The sequence below is a fragment of the Canis aureus genome, chromosome 18 (genome assembly GCF_053574225.1).
Source record: "Canis aureus isolate CA01 chromosome 18, VMU_Caureus_v.1.0, whole genome shotgun sequence".
Classification (NCBI taxonomy): Eukaryota; Metazoa; Chordata; class Mammalia; order Carnivora; family Canidae; genus Canis; species Canis aureus.
Genome location: NC_135628.1, coordinates 20,421,722 through 20,448,890, shown reverse-complemented (window position 1 = coordinate 20,448,890; position 27,169 = coordinate 20,421,722). Strand labels below are relative to the sequence as shown.

Sequence of the window (27,169 nt, the reverse complement as noted above, 5' to 3'; positions counted from 1 at the left end):
GATGATGATGAGATGAGGAGGATGACAATGATGACAGTAAAGATAATGAGGATGATGGTGGCAATGGCAGTGATGATTGTGTAGCAAGGATGGAACTTGGTCCAGGGACTCTAAAGTCTTGAACCAGAAGAAATGACCAATGGGGAATAACACATTGTAATGGAGAGAGTGTAAGCTTTGGCATCAGAAAACCTGGTCAAGTCGTGGCTTCACAATCTTGAACAGGCCATGCCTTCCCTCTGAAGTTCAGTTTCCTAAGTGCCAAAATGGGAATAATTGGACTCCCCACCCTTCCCCCAACAGAATTTTCATGAGGGTCAAGTGAGAGTATGTGAAAGTGCTCTATAAACTGTAAAGTACTATGCAAAAGGGAAGAATATGAAGATAAGAAATATGAGATTGTCGCTAAAAGGAATTTTCCTTCTACTTTAGCAGTTCTGAGAAAACACAGAGCAGATGATTAAAGACCTTTCTGCAAGAAGTTTTTGAGTTTGCCCGTGGGAGTTACTGAGCTTTCTGTCTCATACAGCTGCTAGCCAGGCTCCGTAAATAAATACAGGTTCCTGCTGTCTGGAGCACGTGGTATTTTCTGTTCTGTTTACCAGCATCATATATAAACCAGTCAATGTTCTCTAGACATTCAGTGTTGTGCTAGAAATTGGGGATGGGGCTGAAGATGTAAAAGTAGCTCCTTCCTTTCTAGCCTATCTGTGGTAGGCAGAATAATGGTCTCCCAAAGATGTCCGTGTCCTAATACTTGGAACCTGTGTGTATGTTAGGTTACAAGGCAAAGGGGAACTAACATTGCTGATGGAAATGTGGTTGCTAGTCAGCTGTCTTGTGATGCAGAGATTACCCTGGGTTATCCAGGTAGGGCTAGTGTAGTTACCAAGTCCTTAAACATGGAAAAGGGAGAAATAAAGAGATGGCAGAGTGAGGAGGTCTCATCCTAATGTTGCTGGCATTGCAGGTGGAAGAAAGGTCATGAGGCAAGGAATATGAACCCTCATCTAGAATCTAAAAAAGGCAAAGAAATGTATTCTTCTCTGGAGCTTCTAGAAAGAATGCAGTCCTACCAATATCTTGATTTTAGCCCAGTGAAACCCATTTCATACTTCTAACATCCAGAACTGTAAGATAATACATTTGTATTGTTTAAGTCACTACCTTTGTAGTAATTTGTTATGGCAGCAATGGAAAACTAATATATTGCCCGAGAGCCTCCTAGGCAAGCTAGCTTTGTGGGAGGACGGAACAAAAGAATGGGAGATTTGACCCAATGCCACACATGATGTCAATGGAATTTTAGTTCCATTTGTCATGATAAATTCAAAGACCTAAACCAGCAGGCAATGTCTGTAAATTTTCCCATTTGGGAAGCTGTAGTTGTATGCACAGGAAGTATATTGGCACCAATGGCCAAGCTGTATACACCTTATTGTCTGACAGTGATGTATTGACTCATCTGGTTTATGTCTGTCTTTCCCTCACTAGAATATAAGATTTATCAGGCTCACTGCTATAGCTTCAATCCTTAAAATAATGCCAGGGTTCTAGTTAGTGCTTAATAATTTTTTATTAACAGGGCAGCCCGGGTGGCTTGGCGGTTTAGCACTGCCTTCAGCCCAGGGCCTGATCCTGGAGAACCAGGATCGAGTCCCACGTCAGGCTCCCTGCATGGAGCCTGCTCCTCCCTCTGCCTGTGTCTCTGCCTCTCTGTGTTTCTCGTGAATAAATAAATAAAACCTTTAAAAAATAATAATAATTTTTTATTAACAAATTCTCTCATTTAACAAGTTTTAAGGCTATGCATCAAGCCTAGGAAAAGAAAGTTCATTGTAGGCAGAAATATGCATCTGTTAGCTGCTGTATTTTTATGCAGAGAAAACGGTGTCCTTGGCACTCGATAAGCATTTATTAAATGGATGAATGAATGACTTACATGAATGAATGTTTAAAGAATGAAACATAAATGCCCCTGGCTCTTGAGGAATCTGCAGTCTGTGGATTCAGATTTGTCAATATAGCCACTCATGCCAAAATTGAATTTGCTTTCCTCCTCAAAATTTCCAGTAATTGGCAAATGATTTGTCAGACCAATGCATTGTGGAGGAAGAGAGGTGAAGGCAGAGAATGGAGGTGGGCAAATAAAATGGAGCTCTAAGTATTTTTTTTGCCAGGTAATATGGGGACTCATCTAGAGAAATAGAATATTTTCTGAAACAATTAATTTCTATTATTATTGCACATTATTTATAATTTTACCACATTACATGCTCATGTAACAGAGTTACAATAGATTCCTCGCTTCCTCAGTTCTGCTCCAACCCCACTCAGAGGTAATGACTGTTAAGAGTTTGGTCTATGGGATGCCTGGGTGGCTCAGCCGTTGGGTGTTTGCCTTTGGCTCAGGGTGTGATTCTGGCCCTGGAATCAAATCCCACATCGGGTTCCCCATGGGAAGCCTGCTTCTCCTTTTGTGTCTCTGCCTCTCTCTGTGTGTCTTTCATGAATAAATAAAATATTTTTTTAAAAAAGAGTTTGGTCTATAATCCCCTCTCTTCACATATCTGAGTAGATGACTCATTTTCAGAACTGCTTAAAGTGAGTGTAGCCCTAGTCCTTGATATGATACAAAACTGCTGAGAAAAACAATTTAAAAACATATACTAAAAATAATATGAGAGACAGCCATGTAACAGAAATCCCTAGATGGGCAAAATCGTTTTTAAATTGCTGTGATTTGTACAATAGCTGGTTTTCCCAGGCTCTATGTTTTTGCCTCTTTAAAGTTTTTCATATCTTGAAATTGGAGTCCTAAGCCTATTTGCCTGAGAATTAACAAAGGAGATTCTACTACTATATTTAAAAGAAAGAACATTTCCTGACATTTATAGGAATGAAATCTTTGTGAAAAGTTGTATAAAGCATTTTGAAAAAAATGCGTTTTTCTCTAAGAGAGATGAGACTATGAATCACTAACCAAGCAGCCTAACGTTTCTCACTCATGATTGACATTGACACAAGCCCAGAAAAAAGAAAAGTCAGCAAATCAGGACTCAAGTACATAGTCAGTGCTCTCAGGGCTGTCCTTGAACTTCTCTGTCACTTATATCTCCTCCTAACCCTGTTTTGTCCTGACATTTAAAGAATAGGCTTATACTGTAATAATAATTAGCATTTGCACATCACTTTTACAAAGTGATTTCCTACCTATTTTCTTATTTGATGCTTCCACTTCCTAAGACATATTTGCTATTGTTCATGGTGCCTATTCACTCTCATTTCTCAGATGAGGAAGCTGAGGCTCAGTGAGCTTATGTGTGACTTGCCCAGGGTTATGTGGCCAGTTAGCAGCTTAGCAGCTGGACTTCCACCTTCAAATCTCTTGTCTTTTCCTCGAAGCACTTTGAGTCTAGATAAGAGTCCCAGGCCATAACCTCCTGACATGGTCATTAAAACCCTCAAGAACTTGTTAGGAAAAAATGAGACAAGGTGTATTATTTCACTGTAATTTTCCATGCAGTCAATGTGAAGTGTCCAGTGCCTCAAAGATGTCTTCTGAAATGGGGATGGACTTGCTTAAGGGAGAAGAACCAGCATGGGCCTACCTCTGACTCTCCACTGCCCTGATGCCGAGCCCTGACTGGGGCCCTGGATACAGTGTTCTGCATGAGTGCAAGGCCTCAAGAAGGCACAGAGGTTTCCCATGGCATGTTGGCCAAAACCACTCATGCCAGTGTCACCCTTCCCCTGGTCCACTGTCTCATTGTCCAGACCACCCTGGCAGCCAGCCAGAAAGGCAGGTGAGGGAAGTTACACTCCAGGAGCTTGCCAAGCCTTTTTCTAATTTAATGCAGGTGTGGATAGAGGGTAGGCCTACAGGTAAGATCCTTAGGCTGTCCTGGAAGGCATGTCAGGCGTTAGCCTGTAAGTGGTGCGACTTGTTAGCTACATTCGTGCATGCGTATGGCTGGGAGGAAAGCATATGGGAAATCCTTGAATAAGTGCAAGATGGGGTGATGGAGAGCTGTTTGAATCCTGCCTCTGCTACCAAACAGCTAAAAAATATCCTAACCTTTGAGATTCCTTTTTATCATGGAGATGAAATGGAAGTAGTACTGTGTCCCATTCCTGGTATTTAAGGTTACAATGACCCAATGAAAAAAAGTTGGTGAAAACACTTAAAAATTCTAAAGGACCAAAATAACATCTGTTTGAGTTTTTGTTGGTGGTGGTGGTTTGTCTTCCAGATAGAAATCTCTGCTCATAAAAATCTTCCACAGCACAGAGACACTGATACAAACACATGACTCCTCTCCATTATCTCATCATCTATGTGCTTCTTTAGGCAGCTCACTGGTGAATTCCTTACTTCTCCTTTTCCCTATACTTACTGAGTCCTTTCCCTGACGACTTATCCTAGCATGAAGCTTTGGTCCTCCTTCCCAAGTAGTCTGAAGAAACCTTAACAGAGACCCGTTTAATGGATGGGAAAATAACTACGGGTGAAAATGAAGTCTGCTTTCCATTCTAATTTTAGCAACATTGCTCACAATACTAATCTGATAATTACTAAAGTTGAGGTTCTATGTCAGAGACTGGATATTTGTTCCCCAATATGTATTTTCTTTTCTTCTGTAATTACAGAGCTTTCAGCTGAGCACATGGGTGCTGAATTAAAAACCACACTTCCCAGCCTCCTTTAAGTGTGGCCATGTGACTAATTTCTGGCTAATGGGAGTAAGCAGAAGTGATGTGTGCAAATTCTGGGACATAGGCTCAAAGGGAAAGGACACAAACTCCCCTTTTCTTTTCCCCTTCCTGCTGGGTGAAATGCTGATGTGGCAGTGGTGGTTGGAACAGTCATCTCAGACCACAAAATGGAAGCCATGTGTTAAGGATGGTAAATAAGACGTTGGAAGCAGCCCAAGGCTCTGACCCTGCTAAGCCACCCTACCTGTGGCATGAGACGGGGAAATGCATTTCTCTCTGCTTCAAGCCATTATATTTGCGGGTCTCTTGTGATGGCAGCTTAACAATATCATAACAGAGATTATAAGAGGAATACTTTGAGGTCTACAGTTGAGCTTAGGAAGTTCCATGTCTGCTCTACATCTCGGCCTAAAATAGGAAAGCACAGGTGCTCTCCTATGGTTCCCTCCCTCTGTGTCAGTGTTCACTATTATCACTACTATTGTTATGGTTACCACCATTAACATTGCTTTTTTTAAAGATTTTATTTATTTATTCATGAGAGACAGAGAGAGAAAGAAAGAGAGAGAGAGAGAGAGAGGCAGAGACACAGGCAGAGAAAGAAGCAGGCTCCATGCAGGGAGCCTGATGTGGGACTCGATCCCAGGTCTCCAGGATCAGGCCCTGGGCTGAAGGTGGTGCTAAACCACTGAGCCACTCGGGCTGCCCCAACATTGTTTTAAATAAGCCAGGGGATAGAAGCACAAGCAACAATAGCAACAGCAAATAGATAAGCTGGACCTCATCAAAATTTAGGCCTTTCATACATCATAGGACATTATCATGAAAGTGAAAAGACAACCAACAGAAAAGGAGAAAATGTTTGTAAATCATATGTCTGGTAAGAGTCTAGGATCCAGTATATATAAGGAATTCTTACAACCCAACAACAAAAAGATGAACAACCCAATTAACAGGTGAATAGAGAACTTGAATAAACATTTGTCTAAAGAAGATATACCAATCCATGGTCACCAAGTCCACCGTCATTAGTCATTAGGGAAGTGTAAATCAAAATCACAGTGAGATGCCACTTCACAGCCACCAGAATGGCTATAATTTTTTACAAAGGGAAAATAGCAAGTGTTGGCTAGGAAGTGGAGAAATTGGTGTCTTTGTACACTGATGGTGGGAATGGAAGGGATTCAGCTACTGTAGCAAACAGTTATGGTTCCTGAAAAGGTTGAACAGAACACCCAGCTCCTGCTCCCAGGCATGTTCCTCACAGAACTGAAAACAGGTACTCAAACTAGTATGTGTACACGCGTGTTTGTAGCAGTATTATTCACAATAGCTAAATGGCAGAAACAATGCAAATGTCCATCAGTGGACGAGTGGATAAACACTTGGTGGCATACACATTCAACAAAATATTATTTAGCCATAAGAAGGGATGAAATGCTGGTACATGCTCTAACATGGATGAACCTCACAAGCATTACACTAAATGAAAGCAGACACAAAAAGGCCTCACATTATACGATTTTATTTATTTATTTATTTATAAAGATTTTATTCATTTATTCATGAGAGACATAGAGAGAGAGAGAGAGGCAGAGACACAGGCAGAGGGAGAAGCAGGCTCCATGCAGGGAGCCTGACATGGGACTTGATCCTGGGTCTCTAGGATCACACCCTGGGCCGAATGTGGTGCTAAACCACTGAGCCACCTAGGCTGCCCTATGATTCCATTTATAGGAAATATCTAGAATGGGTAAATTTATAGAAACAGAAACTAGATTGGTGTTTGCCAGGGGCTGGGGGAAGAGAAGTAGGGAGAGTAACTGCATAATGTGGATTCATTCTGAGATGATGGGAATGCTTTGGAGCTAGATAGACATGATAGCTATACAGCATTTTGAATAAATTAAAGTGAACTGAATGGTTCACTTTAATGTTAAGATGGTTAATTTTGTTATATGAATCTCACTTCAGTTAAAAAAAAAAAAGCCATAGGGCCCCAATAGCAATAGTAGTAGTGTTCGTTTCCGGAAAGGCCCCTGACAGTGCAGGTGCCTGCTTGAAACAAGAACGTGAACCATGTAAGCAACTAGGTTGCTAATGAGTGCCTCTCCTCCCCTTGAAGCAAAGGCTCTCCTCCTCCTCCTCCCAGCCATTTATTAGGCTCTACCTTCTACTAATGTCAGGTAGCATTAGTTGTTCAGGTATCCAGGGAACTGGAGTACCCTCGCTCTTCCTGATTCCTTATTTATTATGTTAATGAGAACATGACCACAGCTCTGAGGCAGAAACTCCAAGATGGATGGATATTTGGGCTATATTCGGTGGCAGGTGGTCTGCACAGGGTGCCATGGAGGGACTCACACCAACAGGTCTGGTTTCAAACCCCACTTTGTCACACACTTGCTCCATATTCTTGAGAAAGTCAGTTACTCTGAGACTGAGTTTTCTCCCTCTAAAATGAGAATAAATAATATCCTCCTTTCTTCATTTTCATATCCAGAAACTGATTGCTTCTTGACACCTCCCTTGCTGCCACCTTGGTTTGACCCACTTATATTTTCTCAGTGAATGCCATGGTCTCCCAACAAGTCTCCCTCCTGCTTTTGCCCCTCTGCCACCTATTGTCATGCTACCATAAGACTGGTCCTTCCAAACATAAGTCAGACTAAGTCACTGCTCTGCTCAAAATCCTTTGGATCCCTCATGTCATCAGGGGAAAAGCCAAGTCTTCATATTGGCCTTCAAGGTCCTCCATGATGGGATTCCTTTTGTTTTTTTTAAAGATTTTATTTATTTATTCATGAGAGACAGAGAGAGAGGTAGAGACATAGGCAGAGGGAGAAGCAGGCTCTGCAGGGAGTCCGACGCAGGACTTGATCCTAGAACTCCAGGATCATGTGCTGAGCCAAAGGCAGATGCTTAACTGCTGAGCCTCCCAGGTGACCCATGATGGAATTCTTGCTTCTACTCTGACCACCAATCCCCTGGCTCACTCTGCTCTACACTCAATGCTCCCTTCTGTTCTTGACTTGGGCCATTGTACGTGCTGTTCTCTCTGCCTGCAAGACTGTTCCTGCCCTTAGCAACTCCACATCTCTGTCAAACGTCATCTTACAGTGAGGCCTTCTTACCCTAGTAGTCCCTATTCCCCTTCCCTGCTTAGTTTTTAGTTTTTATTACAATTACAATTAGCACCATTCAACATTGAACATCAAAAGACACATGTTTGTTCATTTATTTGTTTTTTACTTGTCTCCCTCCTCAAAAGGAAGTTCCATGAGCTGTTTTGTTCACTGCTGCACCCAGAGTGTCTAGAATAGAGCCTGGAACATATAAATAATGAATGAATGAATGAGTTTCTTTGAAGATGAAATGAGACGATAAATGTGACAGTACTGTACAAATATACAATATTTTATTATTTGTATCAAAATGAAATTCATCTCAACAAGGTCTACATCAATAGGATTTTTGATGGTTGGAGAAAATACATAACAAAAACTAAAATTTTCACTGTTCAGAAAACTTTCACAAACCCCAAAGGATATTTTAAGATCTGATACAGCCTCCATTTTTTAGAACCTCGTCATTAGTAATATTCCCAGAACTCATTTTGTCAACCTTAATGGAATGGACTTCAGATGCTCCCTCATATGTGCGAGTCTAAGGAACCTGCATATTTCATAGCCTGTGTGGGATTTTACAGATACATCAAGTTGGCTTTTTATTTGCTACTGCAAAATTAAATTAGGAATGAAAGTAATTTGGTTCAATGAAAATAAAAAACTAAACTCAAAGTAGAGGAAGAAAGGCCAAATCGTACAGAGGTCAGGACAGCCAGGAAGGTTCCTCTTAAAGTCTTATAAATAGAAGGTAATTTCTAAAATGTCAAGGGTTTCTCGGCTCAATTAAAATTATTTGTAGCACAAATGGTTGAGACCAGGGAGTGCTTTAAACCATAGAAGTGCAGTAACAAGAATAATAAGCAACTAGGCTATTGTTGTTCAGAAGTCTTATTTAAATGTTGAAGAATTTCAATCATGTTGGATGCCAGAAAGACTCAGTGATAAAGGGAAGTGGAGCTGTTTGCCCTCCAATTCCTTTCCTCCTGCTCCCACTTAGAAATAGGAAACAGCCAAGAGCCATTTTGCAATCGAAACAACTTCATTTCCCATGTCCATTTGGAAGAAAGAGCCATAACTCAACGCATACACATTTAGGATAGGTTGGGGAATGGCCGTGATGCCACAGCCCTGAGCTAAGAGCATATAACTTCTTTCCAAATATGTTTTGGACTCCGTGGCTGTCATCTACTAAAGGATGAATTTTGCAAATATTATGAACTTACCCATTTGGGAAGCAAAAACAAATATCGGATAGACCCAGGTTTTGTCATAGATAAATAGTTCTTTACATAGCAAGCCCAGGAGTGTTCGGAGCAACCTTGCAAAGTCCAATGAAGTGTCAATTGAAGCCAGAGGCGTGATCATTTATTGTCAACATGGACTGTCATCGCTTACGGCCATAATCGGGAAAATTGCTGATGATTGATACCGATGGCAATGATGATTACTCTTGCAATAAGCTTAATGAAAATAATGAAGTGTTACTGCATGTGACTTAGTTGTGGCACAGGGGAGATAATGTGTGCGTGCCACAAAGAAGTCACCAGCCAGCACAGCGTTCATATTTCAATCCTGACACACGGGGAGCTTAGAAGAATTGTGTGTGGCTCCTGTGATCCCCTCTCTTCTTACTTAGGCCCAGAGTTCCTCATCCCTCCAGCATGCATAATTGCTGGAATACGTGCAAGGACAAGAGATCATTTCAGCTGTAAGTCCTGCCCAGCAGATGGTTAGGACTGTCGACTCCTGGTTGGAGGAGCTGCTTACCAAACTCCATCGGGTTGGCAGGTTAAGCTGTGCGCTTTCCCCACCACTGGCAACCTACCCGCTCAAAGGTGAGAGATACACTGCTGACCTCCTGGACCATGGGCTCAGAAAGCTCATTTTTCTTTCAGCACTGCCTGTTGCTTCCTTTTCCTCAGTTCTTTCAGCACTGGGGATGTGGAAGAGATGGGAGGAGAAAGAATAAAAACCGTTGAGGGACCTTGGAGCCACCCAGAAGGCCAGCCTCAAACCCAGTTCTGCGTCCATTTCATATAATTGGCGAGGGCCTTAAAAACCCAAACAGCTCTCATCCACTGCAGGAAGATCAAAGGGACATTTACCTACTCACTTAACTCAGAAAAAATAAAACACCCAGCGCAAATTGTGGGCTTTTAACTATCTTGTGAGACCAAAAACCTAATCAGAGTGCCGAGGACTATAAACATGTAGGAAGGGAAGTAGACAGTCATTAAAATCTGATTATGAGCCCAGCAGCGCTGATAGGGCCTGACGGCCCACCTTCCTGCAGAGGGGTCTGCTGACAGAGCAGGGAGAGTGAGCAAGATTGGCCTTGAACGTCTTTCCTTCACATACAGAAGATTTTGGAGCCCTACAGGCCACAACAATTTGCCTCATTTCAAGAGAAAAATTAGCCCCAGCAGTTTGTGGAATTTTTTTCCTTCTGCTCACAAAACATTCATTGTATATTAGTCATCGAAAAATGCAAACCCTCACGTAGCATGTCAGAGCAACTCTCTCTGGCTATTGGAAACTGGGATTTGTTTCATTTATCCAACAAATATTGATCGAGCATTTGCTTTCTGCCAGGCTCTGTTCTGGGTGCCGAGACATGGCAATAACCAGACAGACAGAGCCCCTTGCCCTGTTAGAGCTCACATTCTAGTAGAGAGAAACACACCATAAACACATATGCAAAATATGAGCAGGTCAGATGGGGAAACATATTGTAGAGAAGGAAGATAGGAAGTATGTATGGGGTGGGCTTTAGTTTGAGATAGGACAGCCAGGAAAGATCACACAGAGAAGGCGACACTTGAGTAGACACATGGGAGAAGTGCTTCTTGGAACAACTAGAATTGGAATCAGGAAGAAATATCAGGACACGTTACCAGGACTGGCACTTACGGAATGCCACTGTGTGACAGGCACCATGTTGGTGGGCCCCTTTCCTATGTTATCTCTTGAATAGAGCCTCTGTTGGCAGCCATGGAATTGCAAGTAAGGCATTCGAGGTCAAATTACAGGAGCCAATGCCTCTGTCAGTCCAACTCTGAAGTCCTCTGGGCATCTAAATGACTCAAAGGACTCATTCTTGGATTAAGGTCTTGCCTGCAGCAGAGCAAAAACACACATATCCTGGACCCACTACCTCTAATCTATTAATTTAAATATCAGTTGTATTATCCTCGTCGCATTTTGGGCAGGATAGATCTTTGTTTTGGGGGCAGTGGTGCATTGTAGGATGTTTAGCAGCATCCCTGGTCTCTCCTTAGCAGATGCCAGTGGTATCCAATCCCCCAAGCTGCAAGAATCAAAGATGTCACCCCAGGGCAAAGTCACCCCAGTTAAGAACCAGTGCCCTAATGTGAACTGAATTAAGTTTGAAAATACATGTATTTAAGATAAACCTGAGCACCGTTCAGCGGCACACCTTCAGCCACTCTCTGGCGAGCCCCTCCTGTGATCCAGGTGTAAATGGTGGGACTCTAGGTTGCCCCCCACCCATCTCTTGCCAACCTGCCCATACATAGCAAGTCCCTCTCTGGCCTGCCTGCCACCAATCCGCTCCCTGCCACACCCTATGCCTCTTCCACACGGTTTCTATAATGAGACCCAATGCTATTATACTTCTCTTTAAAAGCCTTCAATAGTCTTACAGAATAAAATGCTAATGCCCATCACAATATTCCAGACCCCTCACATCCTGGCCTCAACCTTTCTAGCTAGTCTCCACAGTGCACTGCTTCAACCTCAGGCCTCAGCCTCCCCATTTGGTCTGTGTGTCCCAAGCAAAATTGTGCCTTCTTGCCCCGACCACACTCTACTCTCTACCTCACTCTACTCTCTACACATCTCCTCATTTCTGGGTAGCAAAGATTTACTTATCTTTTCAAGTCTAGCTCTAATTGCTTCTTTTCAACTAAGTTTTTCCCAATATTCTTCTTAACCCTTTCAAAACATTGTTTCAAGACATACATTCCCATAGCACCTTGATCACACTTCTGCTACTGCATTGTCTCAGCTCATCTGGCTGTCTGTCCATCCATCCATCCATCCATCCATCCATCCAACAAATGTTTGTTGAGCACCTACTATGTGCCGGGCATTTTTCTAGATACTGGGGATTGAGATGTAAACAAATCTGGCAAAAAGCTTTGCATTCACTGAACTTGTGTTCTAGATGGGGAGCCCCAAAATAAAATAAAAAATGAAATATGTGTCAGATGGTCATGGTACCAGGTGCTACAGTAGGTTCTAGGAATAAGAATGAACTAAGCCCAATCTCTGCTTTCAAGGGGCTCATGGTCATGGGGCCAGGATGGGAGAGTGGTCAGGTAAGAGGTAGGGAAGGAACAGCTGGAGGTTGGAAGAAAGGAGGAAATAAACACACTTGCTATACCCAAGTGTAAGGGGTCCTCAAGGTCACAGAGAGGTCAGTGAGATGCCTAGAAGTCTTGGAGAACCTTTTGACGGCTTTAAGTTAAGACATTTACAGAGTGGAATGCATTTCAGGGAAGCTGAGCCTCTGAAAGAAGGAAAAGAGACAGTGGTTCGGAATGGTGAGATGGAATCCACATCCAAATTTACCATTTTTCCCTTTGCTTCAAGGTTGCTTACAGACAGGACTGGAAGCCCCTAAGGCCACATGCCTAGTTCACATTTTGCTCCTGGTACCCTGTGCTCCTCAGGTGGGACTTCCTGCTGGCAAACTAACAGACACCTTAGTTCTTCCTAGGAGAGGCCTCGTGTGCACATAAGGTCAGACATATTTTCATGCCACCTCGAGGGAATATCCAGGATGATAAACGCTGTCTCCCAGGCCTCCCCGCAAAGTAAAAGGAAATCCATAATACATAAAATAAAAAGTTGACATTAAATCAACAAAAAGCTCTTGTGGGTTTGCTTGCCTTGTTTTACATGGTTTGGGTGAATTCTCTCCCACCTCCTCATCCTGCCAGGGCTTCAGGGATATGTGGTCTTTCACTTCCTTGAAATAGTTAATCTTTGCAACCAATGTTCCAAATGGGAGGCTTAAGCTGGGGATCAGCTCACTCTGTGAGTAGGTCATTTAAGAGCTCAGTCTCATCTTTGAAATATAGATTAGCCAGGAGAGTATGAGTTCAGCATTTCTATGTAATGTTGTTTCATTGATCCTGCAGGCCAACTGGACATGGCTTCAGATGGATACCTAAAAATTAGTTTTAAAACTTTCCCATCTTTTAATATTTTATAACCTGTCAGAAAATCAATTATGGACTCTGCCCCCTTTCAATGCCTGGTTTCATAGGAGCTGATGTTTAACCAAAGTGAATTTCTTTCCTCTCCTTTACAAAAAGCAATGGAAAAGTTCAGAGTGAATGATGACTTCAGGGAAATTCCTGGATTTGTAAAGATTTAGAAATGAATTGAATAGCTTTGACCTGCCAAGTCCAGAGCTTGAGTTTCTCCCTCATGCAAAAGCCACAGATGGGCTTTCCTAGACACTGTGAAAGATCAGGGATCCAGAGGTTAGTGCTATGGGGATCCAGCCATAATTTGAACTTGTCAAATATCTTCAAGCCCAGTGAATCACAAAGGGCTTTCTCCAAAACCCACACCTCCTCTTGTGCACTTGCATACACGTGGAGCATCATCTTTTAAGTTTAAAAATATTTTTCCACTTTTTTGTAGTAGGGGAAGATTTCAAGGAAAGAAAAATATGAGGAAACATGCCAGTGATTTTTATTGTCTTGTCTTTTCAGTATTCTATACGATTTTTAATATGAAAATGCATTGATGTTATAAGAAAAAATTGTTTTTCATGAATAAATAAATAAAATCCTTAAAAAAAAAGAAAAAAAAGAAAAAAATTGTTTTAAATAACAACTTAGGTAAAGTCACACCAACATAACACCAAGAATCGATGGTAAAAGGAAGTGGAATTAATTCTGACACCAGTTCAACAGTGAACTTTGCAGCTGCCACACCATGGGAGTTCTTAAAGATGGCACACATGCACCAATCACTACTGCATGGCCATATTCATCACAATGAACTATAGTTTGTCCCATGAAAATAGGTGTGTGAAGTATCCACATTTCAGAATTGGGAGAAAGGAGTGAGGAAAGGGTGAAGGGAGGGACTTGGAAGAATGATAGTGGGAAGGATAAAAAGAAGGATAAAAAGGATAAAAAGGATAAAAAGAAGAGGAGATGAAGGATAAAAAGGATAAAAAGAAGAGGAGATGAAGAGTCAGATGAAGAAAGTGAATTGAGTCACATGGCTGTGGAATTGATAAAGTGGGGTTCTGGGGACATCCCAGCTCTCTGCACACCCTCGTGTATGGCAGTAAGTAGCAGTGGCAGTACCATACCCCTCATCCTTGGTAAGAGCTAGGACGTAACTGAATGTTATTCTTTTTTTTTTTTTAAGGTTTTATTTATTTATTCATGAGAGACACACAGAGAGAGGCAGAAACATAGGCAGGGGGAGAAACAGGCTCCCTGTGGGAAGCCTGATATGGGACTCAATCCCAGGATCCGGGATCACGACCAGAGCCAAAGGTAGACTCTCAACCATTGAACCACCCAGGTGCTTAAATGTTATTTTTTAAATAGAAGTAAAATACTCACTGACTTTATTACACTGATGTAAATAACCAGAAGAAGCCTGAAAGAAAAACACATGTAGCTACCTTTGGCCACAGCTCACAGAATAGGGACACCAACTCCCTGCCTCTCTTTCCACTTTCTAGCAACTCATAGCCTGAACACCAATAGCCAACTGTCTAGCCACCAGTAGGGTCTTTCTGATATTCCAGAAAGGGCTGTCTTGGGAGAAAGAGGATGTGTTTGGCCCAGGGCACAGGGAGAGTAAAATGGTTGTTGGTAGAAGGCACCTGGGGTGGGGTTTTGGGGTGGGACATACGCTGAATCACAGTGAACTTGAGTTTACCTAACAGATTAACAGAGTATGTTCAATTTGTGCTTTGTAACCTATCTGTCTGGTTGGTACTGAGAACTCAAGTTATTTCTTGCTTATTCCATTTGCCAAATTTGTCAGGTCCCCAAAATGTGTCATCAGGTAAATGAACCCAGCTTGTTTCTTTTCACTAGATAGAAGGAACCATATTCTTTTCTTTACTTTTGTTTTAAAGATTTATTATTATTATTATTAGTTTTTTTAGAGAGACAGCAAGCAAGAGGAGGGGCAGAGGGAGGGAGAGAGAATCTTAAGCAAGCTCCACACCCAGCCCAAGCCCAATTCCATGCTTGATCCCACCACTCTGAGATCATGACCTGAGCTGAAACCAAGTCAGATGCTTAACTGACTGAGCCACCCAGGTGCCCCTTGGAAGGAACCATATTATTTTCTTATTCCTGTTTGGCATTGACATTTTACCTTGTTTGGGGGAAATGTCTAAATATCCTCCTACTTGTTAGTTATAGAGGTGCCTTAACATCATCCTCACTTTTTTTTTTTTAAGATTTTATTTATTTATTCATGAGAGACACACAGAAAGAGGCAGAGACATAATCAGAGGGAGAAGCAGGCTCCCTGAGGGGAGCCCGATGCAGGACTCAATCCCAGGACCCCAGGATCACGCCCTGAGCTGAAGCCAGATGCTCAACCACTGAGCCTCCCAGGCGTCCCTCAGCCTCACTTTCAAACCCACCTCTACCAGCAGTGGGATCTTGAGCAAGTTTACGTACCTCTAGTTCCCTCACCTCCAAAATACAGAAGATGATAACAGAACCTATTTCATGAAGTTGTTGCAGGGATTACCCATGTTAATGAATGTAAAGCATTTAGAAAAATACCCAGTGTGAGTTTAGTGCTCTGTGTTCAGTATTATCATTTCAATCATCAAACATATTTTTGGTACCTGTGATGTGCCAGGCACCATGCTGAACACCAGAGATAGAAAAATGAGAATGTCTTTGGAGTTTATATTCCAGTGGAGGAATAATAAATCATAACAAAAGTAATAATAACACTAGCAGCTAATATTTATTGGAAGTATAATATGCATAATCTAATCTGATCCTCATAATAACCTTAAAAGACTCGTAAGAATATTATTTATAGGAGAGGAATCGACAGGCTTAAAAAGGTCAGCTACCTTGATCACACAACACGGCCGGTGAGTGGCAGAGCCAGGGCTGGAACCAGCCCACCTGGCTCCCAAGTTCTAAGTTCTAACCATGCCTTTCTTTCATTTTAGTAGAATGTGGGCTACTTTCAAGTAATAGTCATGATCCACTTTGTCCCTTCAAAGAATCATCACTTGCCTCCCACTTCTTTTATGCCAGGCACTGAGTTTTTTGGTAGCCACTCATTTAACATGATAAAATTCAACTATCCAGTGTAAAACACTTTCCCCCCGCTGGTCAGAGGAACAAGTCAGCATTTGAAAGAACATTTAACACTGCTCAGCTCTGCCTTCACGCTGAGAGATGTGCGCACATCTCGAGGCCTACCCTGAGCCAATCACTGGAGAATGGTTTAATTGGTTAATCATATAAATTACAATCACTTAATCATTTTAATCACCATCAGCCAATTAGCTCAGAGTTATGGGCTCTGAGGTAACAGTTATGCAAATGTTTGTTCCACGGTAGGCTATTAACAGCCATATTTTCTCGATCAAGCTGACAGAGACTGATGGGTGGGGGAAGAAAAGGAAAGCGAGCATTTGTTTAGTTGAAACTTCTTTCCTGTTGGGTTGTAACGAAGCATTCAGTGAGGAGAAGCACCAAGCTTGGTGTTTTCTTTATCTTATTCCATGTGAGTGTGCTGAGTGAATGAGAGGGAACCCCCCCGCCCCCACCCCAGGGAAATGCAGGTGATGGAGAGGGGAGGAAGGACCAGCTAAGAAACTGTTGAATCTGGACTGAATTTAGCAGGCTGCTGCTGAAAGTGGTGGCTTTCCTGATCGCTCAGTACACTGTCCCGTCACAGCCACAGGAATCAAGAACCGACATGGGGACCTGCTTTTGCTGCTGCCTCTCCTCTGCTAGGGCAACAGGGAGTGTCCGCTAATAATGCAGGAGGATTAGGTCAAGTTCAAATGGAGCACCATTTATACTTAGTCATTAACACCTATAATAAAACTACATAATAACCATAAAGAATATATAACAGCCCTGTAATGATATAAGGCATGCTCAGTAGACCAGAAACTTTGTGTTTTTGTTTTTGTTTTTATTTTTTTAGACCAGAAACTTTGAAGAATACCTGAAACATTGTTGATGTGGAAGAAAATATGCTGTATATATCCAGGTCCTGGTTTTGTGCCTGGCCCATGATAGCTATTCAAGAAATACTTGTGAATGAACAAACTAAGAGTGGCCAAATGTGAACCCAAGAGTCAAGGAAAGAAAGGAGTTTGAGTCTGTTGGATGTAAGTGAGCTATGAAAACATGGATATGCTCGCGTGCATAGAACGGTTGGCTTCTGCAATGCAGCCTTTGCTTGCTTTTTCCTCCCACAGCCCCAAAGTGTAATAGAGCTCTCTGTTGGATGGTCAAAAGAGTGAACTGGCTTCTTTGAGAGCCTTCAGCTGTAATATATTCAAGTTCTATAACAGTGAGGAACAATCAGAATCTCAAAGATAGAACTAATCTTGTCAGGAATGTACAGGAAGTGACATGGTTTTGTGGTCCCCGGAAGACCCTTTGTGATTATGGCACTCTAGTTTTTCTTCAAGGAATATCTTAACTGCCCTTGAAACTTTGTCTGCCTTTGCTGGTTAGTTGAGCCTAGGATTGGGGTTGGACCCTCCCCACCATGTCCCATTTATTCATTTAATGATACATATTGAAAAAAAAAATATTGAGCTTTTATTGTGTACCAGAGGTCATGCAAGGGACTAGGTGAACAGTACTGCCCAGAAAAAAAACACTTGTGATATGATGATTACAAAGTATTGTCAGATGCAGACAGGAGAGACCAATTCTTGAAAGCTGACATAGCCTCAGAGAACCTCCTCAAAGAGGTGGGGTTTGTTCTGGGGACAAACTGGATAGGCAGAGAGATGAAGCTAGGGATCATCAAAGAGAAAATTAATTTGGCATCCCATGTGTCTAAGTAATATCCATGTCACTAATATAGCGATAGTTTTTTTGTGTTTTTTTAGAAAAGCTTTCTATTTTCCAATTTAGTAGTTGTTCTGCCAGGTAACTGGCCTTGTTTGAACTTGTTTGCAGAGGTAGGGCCCAGAGGTTCCTCAGCTACAGGCTGACTGGTCAGTGAATATCTCTTGGTGGTAGCTTCCTGTTCGACCTGAGCCAATGGCATTTCCCCTCTTGCTTGCCTTGCTTTTTCCGTTCCTCAAACAGGAAAAATTATATTGACCTACCCTACTACTGCTGTGAGGAAAAACTGATAAAAAAAAAAAAAAAAAGATGGCAACACACTTCAGAGAGTGAAGTACTGCGGTAAAAAATGCCTAACAATGAGTATGCTTAGCTTAGTGAGACACAGAAAACAATGGGTAGAAATGGAAAATTGGACAAAAATCATATAAAGAGGTTTTAAAGATTTTCTTCCTTCTGCATTTACAACATTCTATTATTGACTTCAGCCTTTTTCTTGCACTTAATTAGTCAAAAGCCAGAGGAACACTCTCTAAAAATCTTTCTGTAGGTCAGACATGAGCCAGAGTCCATGTTCCTAAAGACAGAGCTGTTAAACCACTCCCATCTTTGATTTCTTCTCTGTGTTCAGTTTTCATACATACTAAGCTTGCACTATATTTATTTGTCCTTGTAAACATGAAGTGATTTTATTTGTCTTACTCCAAAGTAAAATATAGGTCCCTGACTTCCTGGCAGGCTTGTTTCATGAAGACACTTTGGTAAGACAACTTTCTTAAAAGAGATCTTATAAAGTTAGAACAACACATTCAAAACTAATTCTGACTCCAGCACCCAAGAGATGTTTATGCCTATATGCCCAGTTTGGTTCAAATTCCTCTTACCTTTCATGGTTCAGGATGGAGTTGAAACTTAGGTTAGGCATTCACTAGACTCCGAGCCCAGCTTGGTTTATATAATATAGGACAGTCTGTGTCTTAGTTTGAGTCTTCCCAGAAGCAGACACAGAGGCAAGGATTCAGATGCAAGTACTTTCTTGGGGAAGGATAGGGAACACTTAGTAGGGGAGAAGGGAGGCAGTACAGGGAAGGTGGCCAATAAAGGGTGAGTAATTAAACCAACTGTCAAAGGGAATGACTAGAGCTGAATCCAGGACACACATCCCAGAACTAACCCACCAGATGGCAGACAGCTGCTGAACCAGGGTATTGAGATACTAACTCTAGCCAGTGATTGGTTGGAGGCAACTGGAAGAGGGGTTGTTAATTAGGGGCAGAGAGCTTTGTCATTCCAGAAAGAGCTCGGGGGCTTGGAGACAGGGGTACTGGCAGTAGGACATTGTCCTTGTTCTTGGAGCACATGAACATGGTGAGGTCAGAAGGATGTGAATGGGACAGAGAGACAACAGCTGCTACAGTTTGAATCATAACATCTGTACTTTCTTGCTCAAGGGTGCAAGTTGGAAGACGAAGAGGCTTCAGGGACAGAAGAATGGGCCCTGACCAGGAGAGTGCCTCCTTCCTGTAGCAGCTATAAAAAGGCAAGGTCATCTGAACTCACTGTTGGCAATGTGCCTTGAGTCACACTGTAGTCATTGCTCAAGCATCTGAAAGGGTCCAAAGTGCAGACATTAAAACATAATTACAAGCTTATTATAGCTTAATCATAAATATACACCAGAAACCAGAGGAAGCCAACAAAACAGCCCTTTATTTTTCCCTTTGGATTATCTATCAGAGGATATTGGACCCATACTAGATCCTGGGAAGGGAGTCATGTTTGATAGTCATGGTTTCAGTCCTCTTGCCCATAATTGGCATCAACACAGCCATGTTTCCCAGCCCTGGCCTATGAAACCTGAGTAGAAGTTGGGATTGTGCATGAGCAGGGTAAGGGAAAAGGATTTTCTTGCTTATAAAAGAGACGCCTGGATAAGAACATCTTTTTAAAAAAAAAAAAATTATTTAAATTCAATTTAGATAACATATGGTATATTCGTTTTAGGGGTAGAATTTAGTGATTCATCAGTTGCATACAACATCCAATGCTCATTACATCAAGTGCCCTCCTTAATGCCTATCACCCTATTACCCCATCCCTCCACCCTCCTCCCCACCAGCAACCCTCAGTTTGTTCTCTAGAGTAAAGAGTCTCTTATGGTTTGCTTCCCTCTCTGTTTTTGTCTTATTTTATTTTTCCTTCCTTTCCTCTATGTTCATCTGTTTTGTTGCCTAAATGCCACATATGAGTAGAATCATATGGTATTTATCTTTCTGAGTGACTTATTTCACTAGCATAATACCCTCTAGTTCCATCCACATCATTAGAAATGTCAAGATTTCATACTTTTTGACAGTTGAGTAATATTCCATTATATATACCACATCTTCTTTATCCATTCATCTGTTGATGGACATCTGGGCTTCTTCCATATTTTGGCTATTGAGGACAATGCTGCTATAAATATTGGAGTGCAGGTGCCTCTTCAAATCACTATGTTTGTATCCTTTGGATAAATACCTAGTAGTATAATTGCTGGGTTGTAGGGTAGTTCTATTTATAACTTTTTGAGGAAGCTTCTTACTGTTTTCCAGAGTGGCTGCACCAGTTTGCATTTCCATTAATATTGTAAGAGAATTCCAAAACATCTTTATTTGCTGGAGATTTAGAGTCTGTTTCTGAAGCATGAGACTTCTACACCCACTTTGCCACCATATGGGGCTGAATGGTAGAAAGATGGAAAAATCCTTGAGTCCGAGCCTCTGAGGTATCAATCCAGGAGACATCCCACCTTCAGACTTCTTGTTATTTCAGTTTCAGATATTTTTGGTTGGATTTCCTTTGGCTTGAGACACTTTCCTGTTACTTATGACTAAAAGAATTCTAAGTGATATAATGTCAGTTAACTTAGCAGGTTGGCAAAGAGAAGCTCTACTATGTATTAAAGCAATTGAGTGCGGGACTATACAGATAGACTGGTTCGGGCTGGAAGCTTGTTCCATGATGACTACCAAATATCTTGCGCTTAACTGTCTTAGCTCAGGCTGCCATAATGCAATACCACAAACTGAGTGGCTAAACAATAGAAATTAATTTTCTCAAATTCTGGATACCTGAAATCCAAGATCAAGGCACTGGCAGGGCCAGTGTCTCATAGGAACTTTCTTCCTGGCTTACAGACAACCACTTTCTCATCATGTCCTCAGATGGCCTTTCTTCAGCGCATGTGCACCCGGGGGTCCCTAACTCCTCTTATGAGGACATCAGTCCTATTGGATTAGAGCCTCATCCTTATGACCTCATCTTAATTACTTCTTTAAAGGTCCCCTCTCCAAATACAGTCACATTGAGGACTAGGGCTTCAACATATGAATTTTGGGGGGATACAATTCAATCTATATCATTAATCACTTATATGCAGGGGAAAGGAGAAGAATATTCTCAAGTGTTCTTGGCTTTTTTTGTGTTCATCCTTCATTTACAAGCTAATAATAGTTATTTATTAAGCCCTTACTACCTCACTTATGTTGTGTTAAGCATTTTATATAGATCAGCAGTTTTCAAAATGTAGTTTGTAACTCCTAGGGATCCCCAAGCCCTTTTATTCAAGGGATATGCAAAGTCAGAATTATTTCCCTAGTAATATTAAGCTCTTATTTGCCTTTTGTACTATGTTGACATTTGCATTGATGATACAAAAGTAATAATAGGTATCCAGGGAGTGGCACCACATTACATGAATAGTCATTATATTTTTGACCACCACCATCATGCACTACAGAAAAAAAGCTGGTTTTTCTTAAGGATGTCATTGATGACACAGTGAAAATTATGAAAATTATTGACTTTAGTAAATCTCAACTCTTGAGTCCATATCCTTTGACTATTCTGTGTGATGAAATGGAAAGTTCACATAGAGCACTTCTGCATAATGGGTAGGATGGTTGTCTTGAGGAAAAGCACTTGTACAATTAGTTGTAAGATGAAGTAACTACTTTTTTCATGGAATACCATTTTTAACTTGAAAGAACAACAAACAAAGAAGCTATGATTAGTCTGACTTGGGACTTTTACAGACTTCTTGAAAGTGAACAAACTGAAACTTACTTCAAGGAAAACAAGTGACAGTATTTGTTGCCAAGAATAACATGTGGTCTCTCAGGTGAAAATTAGAATTTTAGAAAAACCTGTGTTTTCTCCTGGAGTTTGATGACTTTACAATATTTAAAAAGAGTTTTCTGATAAGATAAGAAATAATAATAATGGATATGGTTTTTAAATATTATATAATGAAATGTTGAGTGTATATTTTCCAAATGACCAATATGTGATGTTTAAAAATCATGCATGGGTGAAAGATCTCATCAGAGACAGTAATGAACTTTAATGTAATGGCATATGAAAAGTTCTTTGATATGGTTTTTAGATTCCATATTGCAAATATTTAAGAAAGTGCTGCTTGTCAAGTTTTGGTGTAGTAGCAAAAAAGAATGTCCACAATTATCTGAAAGGCTATTAATATCTATGTAAATCTAGGTTTTTAATGTACTTCAACCAAACCATGTATTGCAGCAGATTAATGTAGAAGATATGAAATGGAGCTGACTTCTGTTTATCCAGACATCAAAAAGGCTTACTGAAATAAAAAGACTAGTGTTATTCTTCCCACTAATACTTCATTTTAGAAATTTTGGTAATTTTTATATAAATGTGTTATTAATGTTGATATGAAATGGGTTGTTATTTTTAAAGGAATTAATAGATATATTTTTAAAATCTTAAGATTTAATACAGTAAATATTGATAAATATAATGTACATAAAGAAAAATCCTTTGGAAGACTCAATTTTTAAGCAAAGGGATCTCAAAACCAAAAAGATTGAGAGTTATTAATATAAGATTTTTTAAAACCCAACTGAAGAGATAGCTGTGTCAGAGTTCTCAGTTGCAGACAAGAGAAACCCCATTCACCAGCCAGTTTACACAGAAAAAGAGTCCATGTAAGGGTATTAGGAGCTCCCCCAAAGCTAGATGATTCCTTTACCACCTTCGTAAAAAGGTGGCTTCCATGCCTTCTCACCCAAGAAAAAGGTGACATACTTTTAGCACTAAAAATGTGTTGGTTCAATTCAGGCATCATATTTCAGAGTCCTCATATCTGGAAGGTAATGAAAAAAAAAAAAAAGGAAAGGATGTTTTAAAGTAAATGTCTCCTTGCTTGTGATTGTCAGACATCCAACTACTACAGAAGGAAATCCTGAGATGGTACAAGTGACAGTGGTCACCTGTTTATATTCTGCAGGATACTAAACTAGGGCAAGTAATGGACCTTAAATAAAGCCATAAAGCTGAGAAACAGGTGGCGCCTGGGTGGCTCAGTGGCTGAACTCGGGTTGTGATCCCGGGGTCCTGGGATCAAGTCCCACATCAGCTCCCCACAGGGAGCCTGCTTCTCCCTCTGCCTATGTCTTTGCTTCTGTGTCTCTCATGAATAAATAAATAAAATCTTTTTTTAAAAAGCTGGGAAACATTAAAGGTAGGAAAGAACTGTTATAAATTCCTGATTTAGATTTCTAACACACCTGGAAAGTAGCCTTGCTCTCAAGAATGATAATGACTAAAAATCATGCCTATTTCCATTCTCAGATAGGGAGAGAGAAAAAAATGAGGAAGAACAAATGAAAACTCATGTGGCTATCTTAATTTTTAGCTAAGAATGGGTTAAGTTTCTAGTATCCAATAACCAAAGAGACCCTATTCACCTTTGATTTGATAACTGCTCATTTATTGTGTCCCTGGGAAGGTAAGCTCTGTGAGGGCAGGCACCAGTGTGTCTTGCTCGTCACTATACCCCAAGTGTGTAGAACAATACTTGGCACATGGCAGGTACTCAGTAAACAGCCACTGAAGAAGGGAACAAAAGAGACTTCCTTGTTTTTCCACTACATGACAGCTATTCTTCATTCTTGAGAAGCCCCAGTAGTTTCATAAGTGTGTGCCTTGGCATGTATAAGCCCCTCACTCCAATACAATAGATAACTGAGTTCTCACTCACTGCACTGGGCCCAGAATCTTCCTTTAAAGAACTTTTGATGGATCAGTGCTTTCTCTCAGTGCTTCTCAGACTTTAATGTGCATATGAATCCCTGGGATCTTGTTAAAATGCAGATTTTGCTTCCAGAGGTCTGGAGCAGGGCCTGAGATCCTGCGTGTCTCAGGTGATGCTGATACCATTGGTCATAGCATTTTGAGGAACAGAGCATCCTGACACAGCCGATTGTGTCATTGCATATCGGAAGATGGCTCTGTCAACAGACCGAGACATGGACCAGTTCCCTTAGCGTGTATCAACTTAGCTCTGGCCGTGTTATCCCCGGAGGTGCTTGAGTCCCAGAGTGCACACCTCCCAGCACAGGTAACCTGAGGGCAGGCAGGATTACCTTACAGTTCCACTGAGGTGTGGAAAAGACAAAAGGATGGATGCGGTCTGGGGGCTGATGGGAGGCAAGGTATTTACTTACCTTGCACCGGTAATAGAGGCAAGATCTCCAAGGATATAATTTTCTTTCTCACTGCTGGAGACCGCGGAGCACATTCTCATTCTCACATCTAGTGGAGATATTTCATAAATCTGCAGGGTAATCATTTAGAATTTAAGTTCTTTCTCACTAAAACATGTTCGTAGAAGATATGAAACTTAGCAAAATGCAAAGGCTTTTTTTTTTCCACATCACAAATGTGCTTCTTCAGCAACTAACAACTTTCAAATGATCTGTCACATTTTGCATAATTAAATCACAGTGTCAATGGCAGTGAATCATTGCAGGAACAGTTGGACAGCGCAAATAGAAGATGAAGCATGGAGGGAAGGATTTCTTGGTTAGTAAGTATCTCTCACACTGGGCTAACTATTCCAGACCAGCAAAAGGAAATAGAAGGAAATAAACTCTCAATTCAGATCCACCAAAGAACATTTCTGGAGCACCAACCAAAGTGATCCCTGCCCTCAAGGAGCCCCCGGTCTTATGAAGGACAAAATGTCAACAACAAAAAAGAGTTCAGCCATGGAATGGTGAGATCACTATCTAGACGATGATAGGATAATTACAGGATGGCTATAATAAGGGTCACTTGATGGAGTCATTTTATTTATTTTTTAAAAAGATTTTATTTATTCTTGAGAGATGCAGAGACAGAGGTAGAGACATAGGCAGAGGGAGAAGCAGGCCCCCTGCGGGGAGCCTTATGCGGGTCTTGATCCCAGGAGCCCAGGATCACGCCCTGAGCCAAAGGCAGACCCTCAACCACTGAGCCACCCAGGCATCCCGACGGAGTCATTTTAAATAAATATTTTCATGTCTACTTTCTTAACAATGGGTTCTCCATCTCTCAGATCTGTCTTCCCTCCAAGGTTCTAAATTCAGTTTCAGTTCCCCATCATATCATTACCACTCTGTTTTTCTGTGCTGCACGCTCAATAAGCATCACCAGGACTTCCTCACTCTTCAGACAAGTGTGGTGATTCACAACATATAAGAACACTGGATCCTGACTTTCTGGGTTTGTGTGACCTTGGGTAAGTCATCTAATTACAATGTACCTCAGTTTCCTCATCTGAAAAATGGGGATAATCATGGTACCATTTCGGAGGGTTGTTGTGAAGATGAAGTGAGCTTAGAAAGGTGTGTAAAATGTGTAGAGTAGTAGGGGCTCATAATCACTACGTGGGTGTTTGCTCCCATTGCAAGCACTGCTCCTTGTTCTCACAGCTCCTCTCCAGCTGTAGGGCTTCCCTTGCTCCAGATCGACGGCAGTCAGTCTGCTCTGCCTGCCTTCACGAGGTACAGTCCTGGACACCCTTGGAGTTAGTCTTCTCTACTCCCACTGCTAGGACGTCAAGTGTTAGAGAAGATGGAGTCAGGACCCCTCTTGGTGTGTCTGTCAGGCTCACTATGCTCCCCATTCTTTGGAACTGCGCCTAATACATGGGGTGAGCTGCCAGCCACTGTGGGCCCCTGTGCCCTGGCTGCAGCTGATTGGTCTAGGAACAGTCTACTGGCCCCTGTCGGCCCATTCTTCTCTCTCCCAGGAAGTTGACCTTCAAAGGGAGCTCTTGTGTGTTGAGCCTAGAGTGGCAGAACTTTGGGGAGAGGGCCCCTGACTCTCACTAGCATTGCCCGGGCTTCCTCACTTCTCTTGCCCCCTGTTGATTCACCCCCACGTCTTCCAATAAACTCCTGCTCTCTCATACGTTGGCCAGGGTGTGTTTCTACCTTTCACAAACCAAAGGAATCTCAAATGAGGCAGCCAAGAAACATTGACCATGAAGTCTTCTCCAAAGTCACGCTATTTAATCTCAGATGGTCCATCATTAGGGCTGAGCACTTACTTATTCACCACCTTAGTCACTCCCTGGGGAACTCCCCACAGCAGCAGCAGCGGTTTGGAATTCCTCCACTTGGACTCAACACATGGCCTCTTCCTCACCTTCGTCCTTCAGTGTGCAGTGGTTCTCAACCCTGGCCACACACTGGAGTCCTCTGGGGAGCCTGCAAAATATGGGTGCCTGGGTCCCAGCCCCAGCAATCTGGGTGGAACAGGTTGGAAAGGACCCTTGGAGATTCTGATTGGCACCTACCCAGGTTGAGAACCCCCCTCAAGCTCCTTCAGCAGACCTCCCCTCCCTCACGTGTTCGCTTCCTCCAATCCTCTTCTCCCTGCTTCTGGGCTTACGTGTCCCTGCCCTAGACTAAGGCCCCCACTGGAGAAGGTGGCCGATCCCTGCACCATCTTAGTGACCTCACTCCTGTTCATTCCTGCTCCTCCAGGCAAGCTCCTCAGAGGAACGGTCTACAGTCTGCAGGCTCCATCCCGCGCTAAACCAAATTAGGGAGACCAAAGAATACATTTATCTTCCTAGGCATCACCTGACTCAATGATTGCAATTAAGAGTTTTTAGTGAGTGGAAATGCGTGGTAACAATAACAGCAAACTAGATAGAGTGAGAACTACAGTAACATCAGGCAGTGTACTGTGAACTTTCTGGACATAAAAATATTATCTAATTCCCAGGCTCAGTCTGAGACAGGAGCTATTCCTGCCCCTTTACAAACGAAGAGACTTAGTTGTGGCCAGGCCAAGGAGCTTGCCAAGGACCTAGAGCTGGAACACAGCACAGCTGGGATTCAAGGAGATTAATAATAAACATTTAGGCATTGTTTTTTATTTAAGAAGCACATACAT

At 41.8% G+C, this 27,169-nt stretch overlaps 2 long non-coding RNA genes across 9 annotated transcripts in view; one reads left to right on the top strand and one right to left on the bottom strand.

Moving 5' to 3' along the window:
• Window positions 1–27,169, top strand: part of LOC144288683 (uncharacterized) — an 80,106-nt gene that overhangs the window by 20,481 nt on the left and 32,456 nt on the right. For 3 of the 8 annotated variants that reach the window (XR_013356650.1, XR_013356648.1, XR_013356654.1), the window contains 2 exons: window positions 17,046–17,232; window positions 19,378–19,466. This is a non-coding gene — a long non-coding RNA (uncharacterized LOC144288683). Of the gene's footprint in view, window positions 1–17,045; window positions 17,233–18,635; window positions 18,688–19,377; window positions 19,467–22,462; window positions 26,177–27,169 lie in introns of those variants that run through there. The other 5 variants (XR_013356652.1, XR_013356653.1, XR_013356655.1 and 2 more) reach the window with 5 other exon arrangements.
• Window positions 7,941–18,981, bottom strand: LOC144288684 (uncharacterized). Its single transcript, XR_013356656.1, has 3 exons — window positions 18,811–18,981; window positions 9,670–9,777; window positions 7,941–8,042 (listed from the first exon to the last, which is right to left on the bottom strand). It is a non-coding gene; the product is annotated as an uncharacterized LOC144288684 (long non-coding RNA).